Source organism: Stegodyphus dumicola, chromosome 6 (genome assembly GCF_044657685.1).
Source record: "Stegodyphus dumicola isolate Sdum_Otavi_A_Nest chromosome 6, ASM4465768v1".
NCBI classification, from domain to species: domain Eukaryota; kingdom Metazoa; phylum Arthropoda; class Arachnida; order Araneae; family Eresidae; genus Stegodyphus; species Stegodyphus dumicola.
The window spans coordinates 228,723,521-228,743,011 of NC_140773.1; positions in this window are offsets into that span (position 1 = coordinate 228,723,521).

Genomic DNA, 19,491 nt, shown 5'->3' on the forward strand with positions numbered 1-19,491 from the left:
GTGAACCAATGCAAAATGCCAAAATGAAATTAATAGCCCTTCTGGGCTAACACCCTTTGGGTTAAAAAAAAGCAATTCTAAAATTTTTCAGCCAGGCTTTGCATAACAAAAAATTCCGTACTTTTCACATTTTTTATTTAATTCAGGTTGCGTTCATATTTAGACAAATAAAGTATGAAAACACAATACGCTGCTTACTGTGAACAAAAATTCGGTTGATATGATCAAACTTTTAAAGAATAAATATATTTAACTGAAATAAAGTCACCAAAAAAAATCAAAATAGATTACAAAAATTGTCAAGAGTCAGACAAATGCTGCCAAGTGAAGAGTTAAGATACCAAACAGCTTGATTTTTTTTCAGTAAAAAATTTAAAATTAGGCCAAAAAAAAAAAAAAAAACTTTAATGTGATGTAAATTTTTAATAACTATCAAATTTAAGGATTATCAGTCACAAGTCCTTTTTCAGGAATAAAAAGAATTCTGCTGCATTTTTCTTTTTCCTTAAAAAAACAAAGCCCCTGAAAACACCTACCTCAAACGAATTACTTAATCTCACAACCATCGAAGAATTAAGATTAGAGGTACGACATCTATGAAATAATTTCCTAAGCATTATGAATAGTTCATAAATTAATTTTTGTATTATGAACAGTTCAGACGTTTATTACATTTAGTGTTCATTTTGAACAGTTCATAATTTATGTACAAAAAATTTATGATCAGTTCTTAAAAAAGAACCTTTGGAATTTTACTTTTAAAATGCTGTGAAAATACCTACTTCTTAATATTTTTTTTTACTTTTATCCTCATTTAATTTTATTGTTCTATTAATGTTACCAAAATAGCCATAGAAAACATAATAATGCAGTGCATAACATAATAATTAATTATAATTTTACAAATTATAATTAATAAATATAATGATCACAATAATTTTTTTAAAGCCAGCAGTACAACTGTTGTAGTGGTAAAATTATTTCCTTTACAGCTAGCTGGCTACAGGACAATTAACTGTTCTGCAAGAATTTTCCTCCCTGCTTCAGAGTAACTGCCTATCTTAAAATCTGTGGGCAGTCCACCCTTACTGTTCAGAGTAGCTATAATATATAATAGTCATTGGCTATAATATAACCAATGGCTACTCTGAACGGTGAGGGTGGATTTCCCATTTCTTATCAGTTTGGCTACATTTTGGCAAAGACCACTGATTTTTTTCTTGTGCTACAAGTAGACACTATTTTTCTCCAACATTAGAGCACTGTCTCTTGATACTTGGAAGTAAAAGATAAGCATGATGTTTTCATATTATCTAAAATACCTGAACCAATGGTTATACCGGATGGTCAGTCAAGACTTGAAATTGTAGTAAGTTACAGCGAAAATGTCGGCTCCATAGATTTAAGTCATCACATGACCAATAGCTATACTTTTGATAGAAAAACTTTGAAGTGGACAAGAAATTATTTTTCATCCTAACAGTGCTAACCACATGTATTCTAAGCAAAAAAGCAGTAACGAAAAAAATCACAAAATTTTTCAGATGAATCTGATTAGAGAATTGATTCATCATTCTTATCTTCAAACTCACATACTGTCTCCAACAAGTAAAAAAAAAAAAAAAAAAAAAAAAACCCACACGTATCAATGCTCCCCTTTTTCTTTTGATGCAAATAAAAGACAAAGGTGTAAAATGAAGCTTGTTCTTGCAAACGGTTTGGAATGCGGGACAGCTATCATATATAAAACATATAATGTAGCATTCTGCATAAACTGCTTTGAAGCTTATCACACACCATTTCAGAAAAACAATTAACTCTAAAAATAGCAATAATTAATTAAATAAAAGTAACCTCCTATAACAGCAAAAACAAAACAAAAAGTAACTAATCAAAAAAAAAAAAAAAAAAAAAAAAAAGGGGAGGGAAAGAAAGAATGGCTCAGAAGATCGTTGTGTAAAGAATACATAATATTGAATTTTACATATTTAGACACCCTGGTTCAGATTCTAGTGAATGAGTTGCCTGTGTGATTCTTTTTGTGGTTTTTCTAATGAAAAATATTATTATGAGCCAGTTAATCTGTCAGACTCATCCATGAAAGCATCATTCTCTTTAGCAAACACCTATTAATTTATAATTCAAACAAAAAAAATCAGAGTTATATTTGCAAATTTTCACAGGACTAGTTTCGATGGTTTGACCTAATGATCATCCTCAGCTGCCAAAGCGCAAATATAACGCTGATTTTTGTTGTTTGAATTCTAAATTAATACTTGTTTGGCATGTTATTTTATCTTAATTACTCTTATTCTACTTTACCTTAATCAAATAATCCAACTGACGTTAAAACGTCTGTAAATATTGTATTTAGTTACACTGTGACAGCCAGCTGCTATGCAGATAAGACCATTGACAATTTCGTTAGGTAACAGATAGTTCGATCTACATTCCAAATACAAGCAAATAGTCTTCCTAGGCTTCTGCCACATGTAATGTGATTATAAGCCACTTTCTCTCCAAAAGTTTGCAACAAAGCTTAAGGTTACATTAATTAATTAATATCAAATAACCCAAGAATTATCGGAATATGGGTAAAGATACCGTCATGGAAGATTCCTAAGGGAAACTGGATCATATTCACATTACACATTAGGAAAGCCATGACACCTCTCATGTTCACCTAGAGTTTAGCCTGGATCAAACTACCAGTGTTCAGCCCCTCTACAAAATCATCAATATTTTGAGGCAACCAGTCCTACCCTGTGTTGTCAAAATCGAGCAGGCAAAGAGCATTCCATTGTTATAACAAACTAAAACTTTTTTATCTGGCATATGCATATTTACGCTATGATCAAAACTTCAGCGATTTTCCACTCTATTCAAAATTAACAGATTTAATATTTTAAAGCCATTACTTTTATCATTCAGAGCCTGTTTTATACCACAGCCTTATATTTAAAAATAAATTGATCTCTTTTTGCAAAGTGCACAAAATCATAAAGTACCATTAACTTCATTCAATGTTCTATCATTATATAAGCAATTTTGTCTCATTTACCTGGAACTAAATCACTGTATAGTAAATAAAAGCGATTTTTCTTTAGATACTCTTTTAGGATGACATATTTAGACATAACCATATACCGTATTTATGCGAATCTAATGCGCCATCGAATCTAATGCGCATCCCCATTTTAAAACTTTAAATAATAAAAAAATTGTTTGTCGGCGAATGTAATGCGCATCAATGATATGAGGAATTTATTGAATCTTATTTTATACAACAATGGATTTGTATATAAACTATCAATTAATGGTATGATAATTTTATTTAAATTTAGATACCATATTTTATACAACAATGGATTTATACATAAAGTAGTAGAACATAGAATTAACCTATTAGTGGGCAATTGTTATGTGAAACAATCATTGTTAATTACCACTACCGTATATACGGTATCTATCGTAAAATATGAACATGAAATAAATCGTAACATTTCTATCTAGCTAACAGTTTCTACAATTAGTGATTAATAGTAAACATTCACTTTATTCACTGTTTTCATCACTGGAATCCTCGCAGCTCTTTTCGTCAGCCGCAGATTCATTTCTTCTTTCCTCCTCATCATCATCGTCATGCAACATTTCTTGAAGGATTTCACAATCTTTGGTGCTTCGATGCTTTTCCAGGCAGCAGAAACTCAGTGCAACAATGTGCGGTGCAGCACGCTTAATTTTTCCTGTCGGGGTTAATTCACGGTCATCGGCGAACTTTGCACTCGAATCTAATGCGCCATCGAATCTAATGCGCACCCCAATTTTGAATACTATATTTGGCCAAAAACGATGCGCATTAGATTTGTGTAAATACGGTAACTCCTAAATTGAATCAAAACATTACATAAAATTTGCAAAAACTACTACTTTACTAAATACTACTACTACTAAAACACTTTACATAAAATTTCTGCCAGTTTTAATTTACTGAAGCTTACATATTATTCAAGAGATAAAGAGAATTCAGATAAGAAAATTAACCAAAAAAAAAAAAAAACTTTAAAAAGGAAAGTTATTTTCTCTGTAATAAGGTATATTCCGACTCATTATTAAATATGCAAGAATTAGGATTTGGTTGCGGCAAAATACCCACGGGCAGCCGAGCGGTAAAGATGCTGAACACTGGTAGTTCGGTCCAAGGTTTGAATCCAGCGAATAGGCCAGCTGCATGGGCATTTTTGTGGTTTTCTCCACATGTAACATGTATACAAGCCAGTTTTCCTTACAGAGTCCTCCATGAAGGCATCCATCCCCTTAGGCAGATAGCCCTAGTGTGCTCTGCCATAATCTCAATAAATCAAATCAAATCGATTACAGCAAATCACATAAAGGCTATCTCCTTAAGGGAATGGATGCTTTCGCTTTTTAAGAGGACACTGCTCGTATTTACGTTCTCAATGGAAAAATCCTCAAAGTCGGGCATGCAGTCAGCCTGTTTTCTGGATCTGTTTTACTGGATTATGCTGAAGCATACTAGAGAAGTCTGTATAAGAGGAAAGATGCCTTTGTGGAAGACTTTCTCAGAGAAGTTGGCTTATATTCATGTTACACAGGGGGAAAACCATGAAAATGCCCCTGAATCCAACCTGTTTACTGGGATTCTAACCTGGGCAAACTACCAGTGTTCAGCGTCTTTACTGCTCAGGTGCTGGTGCAACATCAAAAATTGACTAAGAACAATTATTGCAATAAGCAGCTTAATTTACTAACTAATATCTATCAGTTGTGAGTACATAAACTGACATTTGAGGAGATTATTTTTAAATAAACTATATTGTAGTTTTCTCCAAAATTTCATATGCTGGTTTTATGTGGAATTACTACTGCACTTTACAGCTATTTTTCACAAACTTATTTTGTTCCATGGCTGGTTCTTTATTTTGTGAAAGAGAAGATTTCACACTTTAAATAAAAAGATACATGAGAGGATACTTTTTAAAAAGTTTGCCATAAAAACTATTTTTTTATAATTTTCCATTCAAAATATTCCTGGGTAATTGTTTCGATCATGGTGAATAAATAGAAAAAAAACTGAGATTCACAGCATTATAAATCTAAACACCTAGTTTGCCCTTATCCTTTTTGCAGTATGAAAATTAATCTTTTTAAAAGAATTTTAAAAATATTAATATGAACAATATATGTACATCTATCTCATATTTAAACCAAAGCAAAATTCTACTTTTGGATATAACGATGGTTTTACATTAAAAACTGATTATGAAAGGAAAACCGATGTAGAATTATTCTTCTTTAACATTAAAAACTGTTCTGAAAAATATTTTTGATGAATTTAAATTTTCTATAATTTTAAGCCACAAATGAAAATTCACTTTAGTAAATATTGAAATGAAACCTTTAAAATGCTCTACAGACACCAAGAAAATGCAAATATTTAAGAAATTATCTCATCAGATTTTAAATCACATTGAAGATATAAAATGGATTGCATGTATAGGCATTTGAAGAATTTTTTTCTGTTAGCATGAATAAAGGCCAGTTTCACCAAGAAATTTTTTTTCTAAAGATACACTTCCTTCATCCAATAGCTCAAATGCAATAGAGTCAAAAGTCGTTAATCCGGACTCGTTGGGACTTCAGCGATTCTGGATTATCGATTTTTCCGGATTATAGATCATCAGTTTAAATCTGGTAAGATGGCATGCAGAAATTCTAAAATTAAAAATATGAAACCGTAATTTATGAAATAAAGAACAATTATGATCTAACGGGTATCAAAATTTACAAAAAAAAAGCTTAATATTTATTTGTTTACTTTATTAAACATTTCTTTCAATGTAAGTTGTTTAAGTTGCTTCGTTTTATGTGATAATACTTTCTCTTTAATTCTATAAACAGACATAATTTTTTGTTCAGTTACAAAGTTCAGTTTTTGTTCAAGTCCCGTTAATTGCTGTGCCGAGAATACCGACTAACTTGTCAATCGAAATTTTTTCGTTTTCACTAACCTCTCTGTCACATTCTTCATGTCTTTATCCATTTTTTGCAGCAATTCCACTTTTTGTTTGATGGACATCGAAACATACTTTTGTTTTGTACGATCCTTTGGGAGCTCCAGAATCGGAAATTCTATTTGACATAATCGAAAGTTCAAGTTTACTTTTATAGTATTGCTCTTACAGTCTGCAAAAAATAATAATCCGGATCCAATTCGAAGATTAAGGAACAACGCAATCATCAACATTAACTGAAATAGATAATTAGATAATTTTAGATTATGCCGTCCATTATACATAAAAGGTGCACGCAAAAACGTATTCTGCGCTTGCGCACACGCAAATGCGCAGTCGTAAGAAGTCTTACACGCACGCGTAAACGCCTATGCGCATGTGTCAACGCGGCGTATGCGCAGAAAGTTTTTAGCTTTGAGGTCCGGATTATGGGTGTCCGAATTAACGACTTTTGACTGTATTTCTTTTTAAAATTAAGTAATCAAACACAACCAATATATCTCTGATTTTCTTTCTTATGTTACAGTAATGAATTACATAAAGATTACTGTGAGTTCACCTCAGAAGAAGATGAATATTATTCATGAATTCTTTTATTAATGAAAATAAATTACAAAAATTTGCTTTCCAACCTGCATACTTACAAATCTAGTTCATATTTATATTGTTGGCTCTACTCTTATATGCGCCTTAAGACCACCAAATGTGGCAATATGTGCTCTGCACTGGTTTTTGGCGCGATTCTGTGCCGTCGGATGGTTTGGTGGATGATGCTGTTTGTATGGCAACCCTTTTGATGTTGAAACTTAACTCTTTTGCTGCAGTGGTTTAATTGCTCGTTGGTTCGTATTTTGAATGTTGCAATGAGAGATGTGGTGGCAAGATTTCAGTCGCGTATTTTAGATAGTGTGTAATTGTAGTAAATCTAGTATTAAAAGTTACGATGTTGGAGTTGTTAACTAGTCTATTGTTCACGGGTGTGTTTACGCAGATAGAAGTGCATTTTTGGAATTTCTGCGGGAGTCAGGACTTTTAAAACGGAGTTTGGCGTGTCCGAAATGCGGAGCTGATATGAGAAGTCGGACGAAGAATGGTGTTTCTGATAGACTTGTGTGGGTTTGCAGTCAAATGGTTGCTGCTAAAGTATGTGGCTGTCAGCAAAGTTTAAGATTTGGATTGTGGTTTTCGTGTAGTAAGTTAACTTTAAAGGAAGTTTTTATCGTTTACGTTAATTTTGAATCCCAGAAAGATATGTGATATAGCAAAATCGTGGCACTTTTGTTGACAGACGCTGTGTGACTGCCAAAATTTAATTCACGCATGTATGTATTTTATTTTATTGTTTTTATTGTAAGTGCTTTTTATTTTGTAGAATGTTATATTCATTGTTTTTTTACCATGAATTTCTGTTGTTATTTGAATTGTTCGTAATTTATTTTAGTTTATTTTGTTGATTTGTGCGCAATGCCTAGATTGTGCAATTCGTAGATTTTTTTAAAGTTTAAACAGAATGCTGTGTACATGGTACTCTTTGAAATTTATTTTTGTTATGTTAATTTATTAAAGCGAGGTGTGCACAGTTCGTAGATCTGTTCGTTGCCTAGATTGTGCAATTCGTAGATGTTTTATTTAAGTTAAAACATATCGCTGTGTACATGGATTCTTGTCAAATATTTTTGGTTAGAAACTTTACGTTTTTGTTATCTAAATTTTTTGTTTTTGTTTTGAATTTTTAGCTTAAATTGTGTGTTCAAAATGTGGTTTTTGCATGTGTGAAAACCGCGTTTTTGGAGAAATTTAAGGCTTAAAGTTTGAAATGTAGACACAAAATTTAGATAGTAATATGGCACCGTGGAGTGGCGAGAAATTTGGCGACCTGAGGGTGCATATAAGAGTAGTTCCATTATGTTTAGTGCATTTTGTTTCGTCTCTCCCCATTTCCTTAATTTCTAACCAAAAAAAAAAAAAAAAAAAAGAGTATGAGAATACAAATGGAATGTGAAAAAAGTCATAAAATTCCATAAATGATTACAAAGCTTAATCAGAAATAGTAACTGTTATATAAAAATGTATGAAGATGTTACACATTTAGTTAAAGAATAATGTAAATTAGTTTATATTAAGTCAAAATAAAAATTTAAAAATTGCAAATATAGGACCCATACTAGATTATCACACAATTTCTGACAAACAAGTAAATTTTACTTTCCTAATGAAGACGACAGATGATCACTCAAACGCCTTTATCATTAGGGAACAATACATAATAGGAAAAAAGTTATTTGAATTGTGTGGTTCTAAAGAATATATTATGAGAATTTCAGCTCAAATTATGGATGTCAAACAGCACCTAATGTAATACAGTAGTCTGTAATCCAGACTCCTTGGCAATTCCAGATTATAGATCATCAATTTAAATCTGGTAAGATGGCATTCAGAAATTATACAATTAAAAACATGAAACCGTAATTTATGAAATAAAGAACAATTATGATCTAAAGGGTATCAAATTTTACAAAAAAAAAGCTTAATATTAATTTGTTTACTTTATTAAACATTTCTTTCAACGCGTGCATGTGTAATGTATGTGCATTCTTTACGGGCATGTGTAAAGTTTGTAGCTTTGAGGTCCGGATTATAGATCATTCCGGATAATGGACGTATGGATTATGGACTTTGTACTGTATATTGGGTTGCAAAAAAGTTTCCAGCCACCACAAATATCATCCACCCAAACAGGTTTACGCTGGCGTATTCGATCATATTTTATCAAATATATTTTGCATTTAAAAGAAAGACACTTGCTTTAGAACAATGTGTTGTAAAACAAATATCATTATAATTAAGTACAAGATGTCTATAATGGAGCTATGATGCTACCAGATTAGAACCATCATTCACTTCCAGTTCTGCTGCAAAACGTCAGCTACAGAATGTCACTAAATCATGTGAACAGCTTTAGGTGCTAATGTTCTGTCATGTGGCACTGTGAACGTTAGGTACCTAAAGTTCAAAAACAAGGACTATGACATTCAAGAAGCAGAATGCTCTGGCCAGCCTATTGATGTTGATGAGGCCCGCCTGCAAGAACCTGTGGCAGAAGATCAGTATGCAAGCACTCGAGAGCTTGCTAAGGAGTTGGATGTTAGTGCCATGTCCATTAGTTGCGCTATACGAGTTCACTCGCTGGGTGCCGTATGAGCTAAAAGATAAGGACAGATATGTTGGAACCTACACTAATCTGTTCGAATATCAATGCAAGAACAAAATTCTGGACCGGATCATCACTTGTGATGAAAAGTGGATTTACTTCAACAACACAAGCCCGAAAAGGGGTTTGGTCTGCACCCGTCGGCAACGTTGCAAAGAGCAATTTGACTAACAAAAAGATATGCTTTGTGTCTGGTGCAGCTGCCATGGAATTATCCATAAAGAGTATCTGGGAAAAGGTAAAACCCTTTAATGTAACGTATACAGCGAAGTCACTAGTCCGTGTCAACACTCTTATCAAGGAAAAACGTTGAACTAAAATGCAAATCAAAAAGGTAATATTCCATCAAAATAATGCAAGGCCATAAGTGTCTGCATTCACCGGACGCGAACGGAGACTTTTGCCACACCCATTATATAGCCTCGACTTCACTCTTTTGGACTTCTACCTTTTTTCCTACCTGCAGCTACATCTTGCCAGTGCTATCTGCCATTCTGCATGTCCAAAATGATGTTGATTCATTTTTGGACTCACAGCCACCAAGTTTCTCAGCTGAAGGCTTTGAAAAACTACCAAAACGTTGGCAGAAAATCAGATTTGGGTGGTGAATACTACCTGCACTAAAATTGCTGCTCTCATGTTTATTTTTTTTATCTTTATTAAGAATGTGTTTTGGTGGAAAACTTTCATTACAACCAGATATGTAATGCTTAATTACATATCTGGCCAATGCCAACACTGTGCGCCATTCAAAATTGTACAATTCTCTAATGTTTTTGTAATTGAAAATAGATCATTGTGTACAACGGGTGAATGAAACTATTGTTCCATGCACCCAGTGATTTGTTTCTACTTACAAAGCATCATATAACTGCACAAATTCAATGCAAAATGACTGTGCACTTCAATACAGGATGTAAAATTATTGGATGAAGTTCATTCTTCAAACTTGCTCACAGTGATGGTATTGCAGATACAATCTAAACAGACTATTGTAATTGCTACACTGATGCACATTCGGTAGTTGGCACCTTGTTAACAGAAAAGCCTCATATATCAATTGCTTTTGTACATATTTATATGTGACATGTCCAGATAGAAGTGGATAGGATACTATAATCTTTCCATTGGTCATAAACGTAGAGTCCACAGTGCTCGCTGCAGCTCCGCTCGAGTTTTGAAATAAAACACCCTGGAGGATGAAACTGAGGATCTAGTACCCCTCTTTTACAACCACCAAATCAAGATTTTCCTTTCAGCAGTATTTTAATTGTCCCTATGCTGCACAGACAGCAGGCCCTTACAAATATCCACGCCTTTTCTGAGATTCAAACTTTGATTCCGCAAAATGGCAGTCAGCATCACTAACCATTATCCTGATCAGGATGGCATAAAATTCGTAGAGTATTTATTATTTTGGCAGTTAAAATTCACTTCAAGCTAAAAGAGACTCATTTACATTTCAGCAATTTCAGTTTTTAAGGACATGCTTAACCTTAATCAGCCTACTACATGGAAAATAATTGTATTAACACTATTTATTATTTACATATGCAATAATCACATAAAGTGACTGCTATAGTGATCTTCTAACAAACTATTACTTTTCTATATATGAAGAATTATAACATATATATTGTAATATCTTGTTATTTAACAAATAACTATATTTATTACTAAAGTGGCAATGCCATATTTGTATGATGTAACTTTTGCTTAGCAACATAATAAATTGTTTAAAATTAGATTCTGAAGTTTTACCAGCTAGAAGACGCATGAAAAATTTGTAACTAAAAGACTGTTTCCAAATTATCTATCTACGTAAAATAAAAATAAAATTTATGTTTTACTAAGAAGATTATCTGTTATTTTGTCAATTACTGCAAAATACATTACAATATAAATATATTAAAAAATTTTGAAAGCTTTCAGAACTTATATTACATCCAAAAGGGGTGTTTTTTCTAACATTTTGTGTTACCTTAATTTATTAAATATCATGCTCTTTGCACTTAAACCATAAAATTCAATTCAACAGCAATATCACAAAATGCTTGAAAAGAGCATATCTTTAGAATTTCTGATAAACAGTTTCATACATTGGATATAATTTTTTTTTCCATACAGTGTTGCCATTGCTCACTTTGAAGCCGTTGAGTTTGTTAATCAAAAATTTGTTAAAGTTTCGCAAAATATGAAACAGATAATAAAATAAATTCTAAATTTGGGCTTCCAGATGCCCATAATCGAGCGGAGGACTACATTATTCAAAATTTGATGTTTCTATGTGCTGTTGCTTTTTCCCAATGCGAGAAACATGCATTCACGCAGATTCTTCATTATTTAATTTCTTTGCTCTACTCTTATATGCACATTAAGATCACCAATGTGGTTATATGTGTTCTGCGCTGGCTTTTGGCACTATTGGGTGTCATATGGTAACCCTTTTGGCGTTGAAAACCCTTTTGCTGGAGTGGTTTAATTGCTCGTTGGTTCGTGTCGTGCATGTTTTGAAATGGCGTATGTTGCAATGAGATACGTGGTTGCAAGAAGGTCTCGGAGATTATTTTAGTGGCTGTGCAACACAGAAGTAAGGAAAGGCTGATGCAGCGTATTAAAGAGTGGATTGAGCCTTGTACAACTAATTTTCGGATGGCTGGAAATCTTACAAGGATTTAGGAAAAAAATGTTTTGAACATTTATTTATGAACCATAGTATGAATTTTGTGGACAGCGAGTCTGGCTGTCATATAAATACCATAGAGAGTATGTGGCGGCATGTTAAAGCTACATTCTGCTGTCTGAAGAAGAATCCATTATGGTAAGCGCATTTTATTTTATTGTTTTCATTTTGTAGAATGTTATGTTCATTGTTTTTTTACAGTGAATTTCTGTTGTTATTGTTGTTTTTTTGAATTACTTGTACTTTATTTTAGTTTATTTTGTTGTTTTGTGTGCAGTGCCTAGATTGTGCAATTCATAGATGCTTTTTCAAGTTTAAACAGAATGCTGTGTACATGGTATTCTTTGAAATTTATAGTTATGTTAATTTACTAAAGCGAGGTGTGCATAGTTCGTAGATTTCTTCGATGCCTAGATTGTGCAATTCGTAGATGTTTTTTTGGTTAATCTTTGGATTATGGTAACTTGGCAATTTTTGGCGAAAATGTGGCAACCAACCCTGCTACAGCAACCTGCTAGTTTTGTTTGGGACGCCATTTTGTTTTCACAAAGTAAAGGCTTTTTTTTTTATTTTGTTTTCACAAAGTAAAGGTTTTTTTTTTTTTTTTTTTTTTTTTTTCTCAACATTTTTTCCCAACAATCTGCTAGCCGAATTACACTTATGCTAGAACTTTTATGGAACAAAAGTGCTTAATCGTGACGAAGATTAGGTGCGAAATTGGGAGAAAGTGCAGAATCGCCCACTGCTTGCCGCGTTTTTAAGAATTGCACATACACGGTAGCCATGTACACGTCAACCAATTTTCACTTAAAAAAACGGCTGATCTTTGGAATATGGTAACAGGTAGTTTGGCGACATTTTGGAGGCGATAAAGGTTACTACCTAGGACTTTGGTAATAATGTGAGAAGTACTCAGTTCCGATTACGCATTATTTTGTGTGAGGGAAATGGGAGATCATGAGATATGTCATGTGACATTAATGGACGAATTACAGTTCTTTAATCGGAAAAGGGGGTACATTTGGAAAAATTATTTTGTATTAAGCTTCATTGTGTGTTATGTGAAATAGTGTTGATTAATTTTCGGATTGCATGGCACTATGTAAAGTGAATTCTAAATTTTTAATGCGTTTATCTGATAATAATAAGCTGAGATTGTGTGAAAGGAAGGATATTACAGATAAGTTTGAATGGCGGTGCAAGAAATCTGGTGAAAATGGACATTTTGTGAAAGAGTGTAAGGAAGGGTACGTGGCTTGCTGAAAGTAGTTTGAGTATGGGTGAAATTTTATTAATTTCTTATTACTTGGTGAATAGACTGCCAGTTCACTACTGGATTTCGGATTTAGAAATTAGCAGTAGTACTGCAGCCGATTGGAACTCTTTCTGTAGGAAAGTGTGTGTGCCACGTAATGAAGATTCTGAAGAAGATTAGGTAAGTTAGTATTTTTAATCATTTGAGGATATTATTTTTATGCATTGTTCTAAATGTAAGGAGTAAATAAATTAAAATGGTATTATTGGAAAATTGTCATTAGCAATGATTTAGTTTAAAGTAATTAGGATTGTAATCTAATTTTTATTAATTTAATGTATGTGTTTATTTATATTTTAGGTAGTGTTTTTTAATTTAGTTATATTTTAATTTAATGATCGTGATTTTGTGAGTTATATGTTTGTAGTATTTTGGAATACGTTTGAGTAGAATAAGTTGAATATTTTCATGCATTTTCGTGAAATTTTTCTAATTTATGAGAAAAAAGCAGTGTACATGGATATAGTGAAGAGTGTGCGCAATGCCATTTTTGTGCAATTCTGGGATGTTATCTTAAATAAAAATAAGTTGACGTGTACATGGTTTAGTTATATTTTAATTAAATGATAGTTATTTTGTGAATTTTATGTTTGTAGGAATTTGATACAGTCAAAAGTCGTTAATCCGGACTCGTCGGGACTTCGGCAATTCCGGATTATCGATTTTTCCGGATCATAGATCATCAGTTTAAATCGCGTAAGATGGCATGCAGAAATTCTAAAATTAAAAATATGAAACCGTAATTTATGAAATAAAGAACAATTATGATCTAAAGGGTATCAAAATTTACAAAAAGAAAAAGCTTAATATTTATTTGTTTACTTTATTAAACATTTCTTTCAATGTAAGTTGTTTAAGTTTTGCTTCATTTCATGTGATAATACTTTCTCTTTAATTCTATTAAACAGACATCATTTCTTGTTCAGTTACAAAGTTCCGCTCTTCAAGTCCTATAATTGCTGTGTCAAGAACACCGACTAATTTGTCAATCGAAATTTTTTTGTTTTCAATAACCTCTGTCACTCGAGGAACTTGTTTTAAATCATATCAAAGACGGAGCATATCGAGATGAAATACTACATTTGGTAAGGAATTATAAGCCAAATAAAATAAAAACATCTGCGCTGAAGATAAGGATAGTGCTGACAGATCAACTTCCAATTCATTATGCGCTGCGCTCGCCCGGCGTTCCCCCCACCGAGCAGCCTGAAATTGATAAACAGATTTCGGATTTCAAAACATACTTTCGCTTTAGATCCTTTACATATTAACAAATATATATCGGAAATTCTATTTGATATAAGTTTAAGCTTACTTTTATAAAATTGGTCTTACAGTCTGCAAAAAATAATAAACCGGATCCAATTCGAAAATTAAGGAACAACGCAATCATCAACATTAACTGAAATAGATAATTATAGCTTATACGTCTATTATACATAAAACGCGGACGCGAAAACGTATTCTGCACTTGCACACACTCATATGCGCAGTAGTAAAAGGTCTTACGCGCACGCGTAAACGCCTATGCGCATGTGTCAACGCGGCGCATGCGCAGAAAGTTTTTAGTTTTGAGGTCCGGATTATAGATCATTCCGAATTATGGGTGTCCGAATTAACGACTTTTGACTGTATACGTTTTAGTTGAAGTAAACGTGTATGGAAATAATTTAAATATTTGACACTAAGTATTTGTAATTATTTTTAATGTTTGCGTATAAATTCATTGGTGATGTTTATAATATAATAGATAATTTAGAGGTAAAAGCTTTTGGATATTTTATTTATTTTATACATGGAAATGTTCATCCTTGGAAAGGGTATATACTTTTTCATGATCAGGTAATTTCATATATGTGTAAGAAAATTTTCCTGCATTTTCGTGCAAATTTTTGTAATTTATGAGAAAATAGCAGTGTAGATGGATAAAGTTAAGAGTGTGTGCAATGCTATTTTTGTGCAATTCTGGGATGTTTTTTTAAGTAAAAGTAAGTCGATGTGTAAATGGTTTATGTGTATGTGCTATTCTGAAAAACACGCAAGGAGTTTGCGATTGTGCACTTTTTCCCAATTTTGCAGTTAATATTTGTCATGATTAAGCAGTTTTGTTACATAAAATTTCTAGCATAAGTGTAATTCAGCTAGTAGATTGTTGGAAAAAGTGTTGTGTAAGTAAAAAAAAAAAAAAAAGAAAAGAAAAAAAAGAAAGATGTCTTTACTTCGTGAAGACAAAATGGTGGCAAAAAAAAAAAATAGAGGGTTGCTGTAGCAGAGTTGGTCACCAAATTTTCACCAAAAAATCGCCGAGTTACCATAATCCAAAGATCAACCAAAAAAACATCCCAGAATTGCATAAAAATGGCATTGCGCACATTCTTGGCTTTATCCATGTACACTGCTAAAGTCCTAGTTAGTAACCTTTATCGCCTTACCAAATGTCGCCAAACTACCTGTTACCATATTCCAAAGATTAGCAGTTTTTTAAGTTTAAACAGGATGCTGTGTACATGGATTCTTGTCAAATATTTTCGGTTAGAAACTTTACGTTTTTGCTATCTAATTTTTTTGGGTGAGAGTAGACTTTAAGGTATTAAGGTACCCTTGTATTATGACAAAGTTGTTGTTTCATTTATCACCAAGTTGTTGCTCCATTTATGGTAACCTGAGTCGTTGAATGCTATGGAAACCCTATTGTGATGTAATTGGATGCATGATTCTGGGAAATTTTGAATCATGAGATGTTTTGTAAGCGTTTTATGGTGTGGGTGTTGGTTTGATTGTTTAGACGGTAAAATGTCTGAATGTAGTAAGATTAATTTGAAGTTTCTGTTCGATTTGGAACGAAAGGAGAAAACAGCGTTAATTGAGTGGTTTGTAAATGAAGGTTTACTTAGTAGCCATTACAAGTGTCCTGTAAGTAGGAAGGATATGCATCTAGTCGAACGTAAAAACCGTTTAGATGGATTTGAATGGGTTTGTAGGAAGAAAGGTTCAGATGGTCACTATGTGAAGTATTCGATCAGAAAGGGTACCTGGTTTGAAAAAAGTCATTTGAGTATGATTGATATTTTGATTTTTATGCGGCTCTGGGTTTACGAAGCGAACTCGAAAATCATCAAGACAGAAGTGTGGTGAAGAGAGATTTTCGAAAAAAGTGTTGACAGTCGGAAAGTACGCAGGATATTTTTACTCTTATTTTTATGAATTTATGTGACAATGCCGATATACGAATTCGAATTCAGATAATTTTAGGAAGTTTTTGGATACTGTTAAGGAATTTTGTGTGCCACGGACTAAAGACGAAGGAACTTCTAAATAGAGTAAGTGAATATCTGCTATTAGTAGTGCTTAAATGTTTTTCCTTTTTTAGGTTATTTTATTGTTTGGTTTGAAATGTATTTTATTGAGATTATGTATTTTTTGTTTGTTTATATTGTAGAACTGGGGGCTCCTTTGACTTTTTAAGTGAAAATATATCGATGTGTACATGGACAAATAAAGGGAGTGCTCAATGCAAGTTTGTGCAATCCTGGGATTTTTTTTAAGTGAAAATAGGTTGGCGTGTACATGGATAAAGTCAAAGGAGTGCACAATGTCATTTTTGTGCAATTCGGGGATTTTTTTTTAAGTGAAAATAGGTCGATGTGTACCAAATTTGTGCAATTGTTTGTCTTGTTATTTTGGCTTCGTGTAGCAGCGATTTTTGTCACTTCGCAAGCCAAAATAATGAGTCAAAGAATTGCACAAACTCGGTATCCATGTACTGCCAAAAATCGCCAAGGGGTACCCTAAACTATACTTTCACCATTTTTTGTTTCGGATTTTTCGCTTAAATTGTGTGTTCAAAACATGGTTTTTAAATTGGCGTAAACCACGTTTTGGAGACAATTTACGCTTAAAGTTTGAAATGTAGACAAAAAATTTAGATATCAAGATGGCACCGTGGAGTTTCTCGTCAAAAATATTTGGCGAGAAATTTCAAGCGAGGGCGTATATAAGAGTAGTTCCAATTTCTTTAAATATAATGCAGGGCTCTACGTTTGGTGGCAACAATTTGAAAAGTGAAATGCCGTTTATAGTGAACCAATGCAAAATGCCAAAATGAAATTAATAGCCCCTTTGGGCTAATAAATTAAATTTTAGTAAAATTTTTAGATTATTTTGACTATATAACATTTCATAGAGTCGAAACAACACATTCTAATTCATATTACTGTAATAAATTACACGATTTTTACAGAATAAGCAGTTTTTAGTTTGAACAAAAATGTGCTGTTGTTCTTTTAAATTATGATTTATTTCATGAAAGCTTCAAGTGAGTTTTTCAGTTTTAAAATAAAGTTTCATAGAAACTTCTAGATTATATATTTTTTTTAAATATGTGTCGCAGAAATACAGGTACATTATACGTTTTTGTACATTTACTGGGAGCTGAGCTGTTTTAAGTAATACACACCAACGATTAAGAAATTATTTAGTTTGTATCACTTCAACGCTTTTGTATTAGCGAAAAATATTTAGCTGAACAACAATAGTAATGTTTTGCTGTTCTTTGTATCAGTTTAAATTTGTTTAACAACATCTGCTGCAAAATTGCAAAAAGAAAGTTAACTATTAAAGATTAATAAAAATTAAAATAGCTTAATATCCGTCCTATGAAAACAGATAAGAGTGTTTTTAAATCATACAATGGCTTTAATATTTTCAAAAGCTACAGAGAGGAGAAGGATGGCTAATACAATTATGCATTAATTAAAAAAAAAGCAATTTTAGTAACATAATTTACACGAAGCAAAATATAAAAAGATAATTCAAATAAAAAATAAAAGATTTATATCCTATTATACTTTAATGCAACTTGTAAATTACATGCAATGTAGAAATTAATAAAGATAACGAAAATAAACAGATTATGTTATATTAAAGATAATTCATATAAAAGATAAAATATTTAAATCATTATCATATTTTAATGAAGTATATAAAGCAAATTAAAAGGATAACTAAAATAAACAGATTATGCCAGATCCATACAAAACACAATGCAAAAATACTAAATATTTTACCAGTGCACTCAATTCATAACACCAAATAAAAGTGCAGGATGTATATTTAAACTATGCCAAATATTATCTTTTATAAGCATATGACCAGGGGACAAAAATACTTTTCCGGATTTTGAAAGCCATATTTTAGCATAAAGAAATACCAAAATTCAGTAACTCTGTTTGCAAATCTTCGATTGTTATCGAGGAACAATGCACATAAAAATAACACTAAATTAGCAAATATATTTAAGAAGATAATCAAAGAATTCGAAACGGCCAAACGGAGTGCAGATTTTCAATTCATTAATCACTCAGAATTTTAGTTTCACTTTCAGATCGGATTCAAATCGCGATAGTTGGACTGCAAAAAAAAGGGTTGAACTTATCACACAATACGCCTAATTATGAAAGTGTAAAAATTTCATTAATATCTTAATATTCCAAACGTGAAAATATGAGGTACAATATTTGCATGGCCGCGGTACTTACCTTCCGAAATAGATTGCATCCTTCCATCATTTTACTATACGCGAAGCACACTTACACACAAACACACGAAAAGAACAGGTTAAAATGCCGAAGAACTGATCGTGCAGGACGATAAGCTTTTTTTAGGCCTAAAGTTCCCTCCAACATAGAACACACATATCATCATTGTCGACGACTCAAGCACAGAATTTCGTTAGGGCATCAAAGGGTTCAGGCAGTAAAAACACACACGAAGAACAGACGTAGTAATCCGTGAGTTACACTTGCACCTAGTAGAGGTAAATCGCCGATACGCTTTACGTTTGGTGTTCCATATCCCCATGTTGCACCTAACCTTCGTACAGTACGAATCCCAACCACCCGCGGACACACATTCCGCAGAGATGCGGACTGGGGGGGAAGAGGGAGAGAGAGAGGGAAAGCAAAAAAAGTAAAAAGAATAAAAAAATAAGTCTAACCTCGTTGGCCACCCGCCGCTGGGGGTCGGGGGTCGCAAAGACTTGATACTGACAAATATGGCGGCTCCAATAGAAGCCGGTCTCGGTGGCGGCCATCTTGGAGAGGTGCGTTTGAATGAGCCAATGAGAGTTCGCTTCGATGATTGATTGACGGGCAAAGGCGGGGTCGCGCTAAAGCGCGCTTCCCGTGATGACATTCGATTGTTCGCCAGCGCAACGGTGAGCGGCTGCGAGACGGTGACGGCTTCCCAT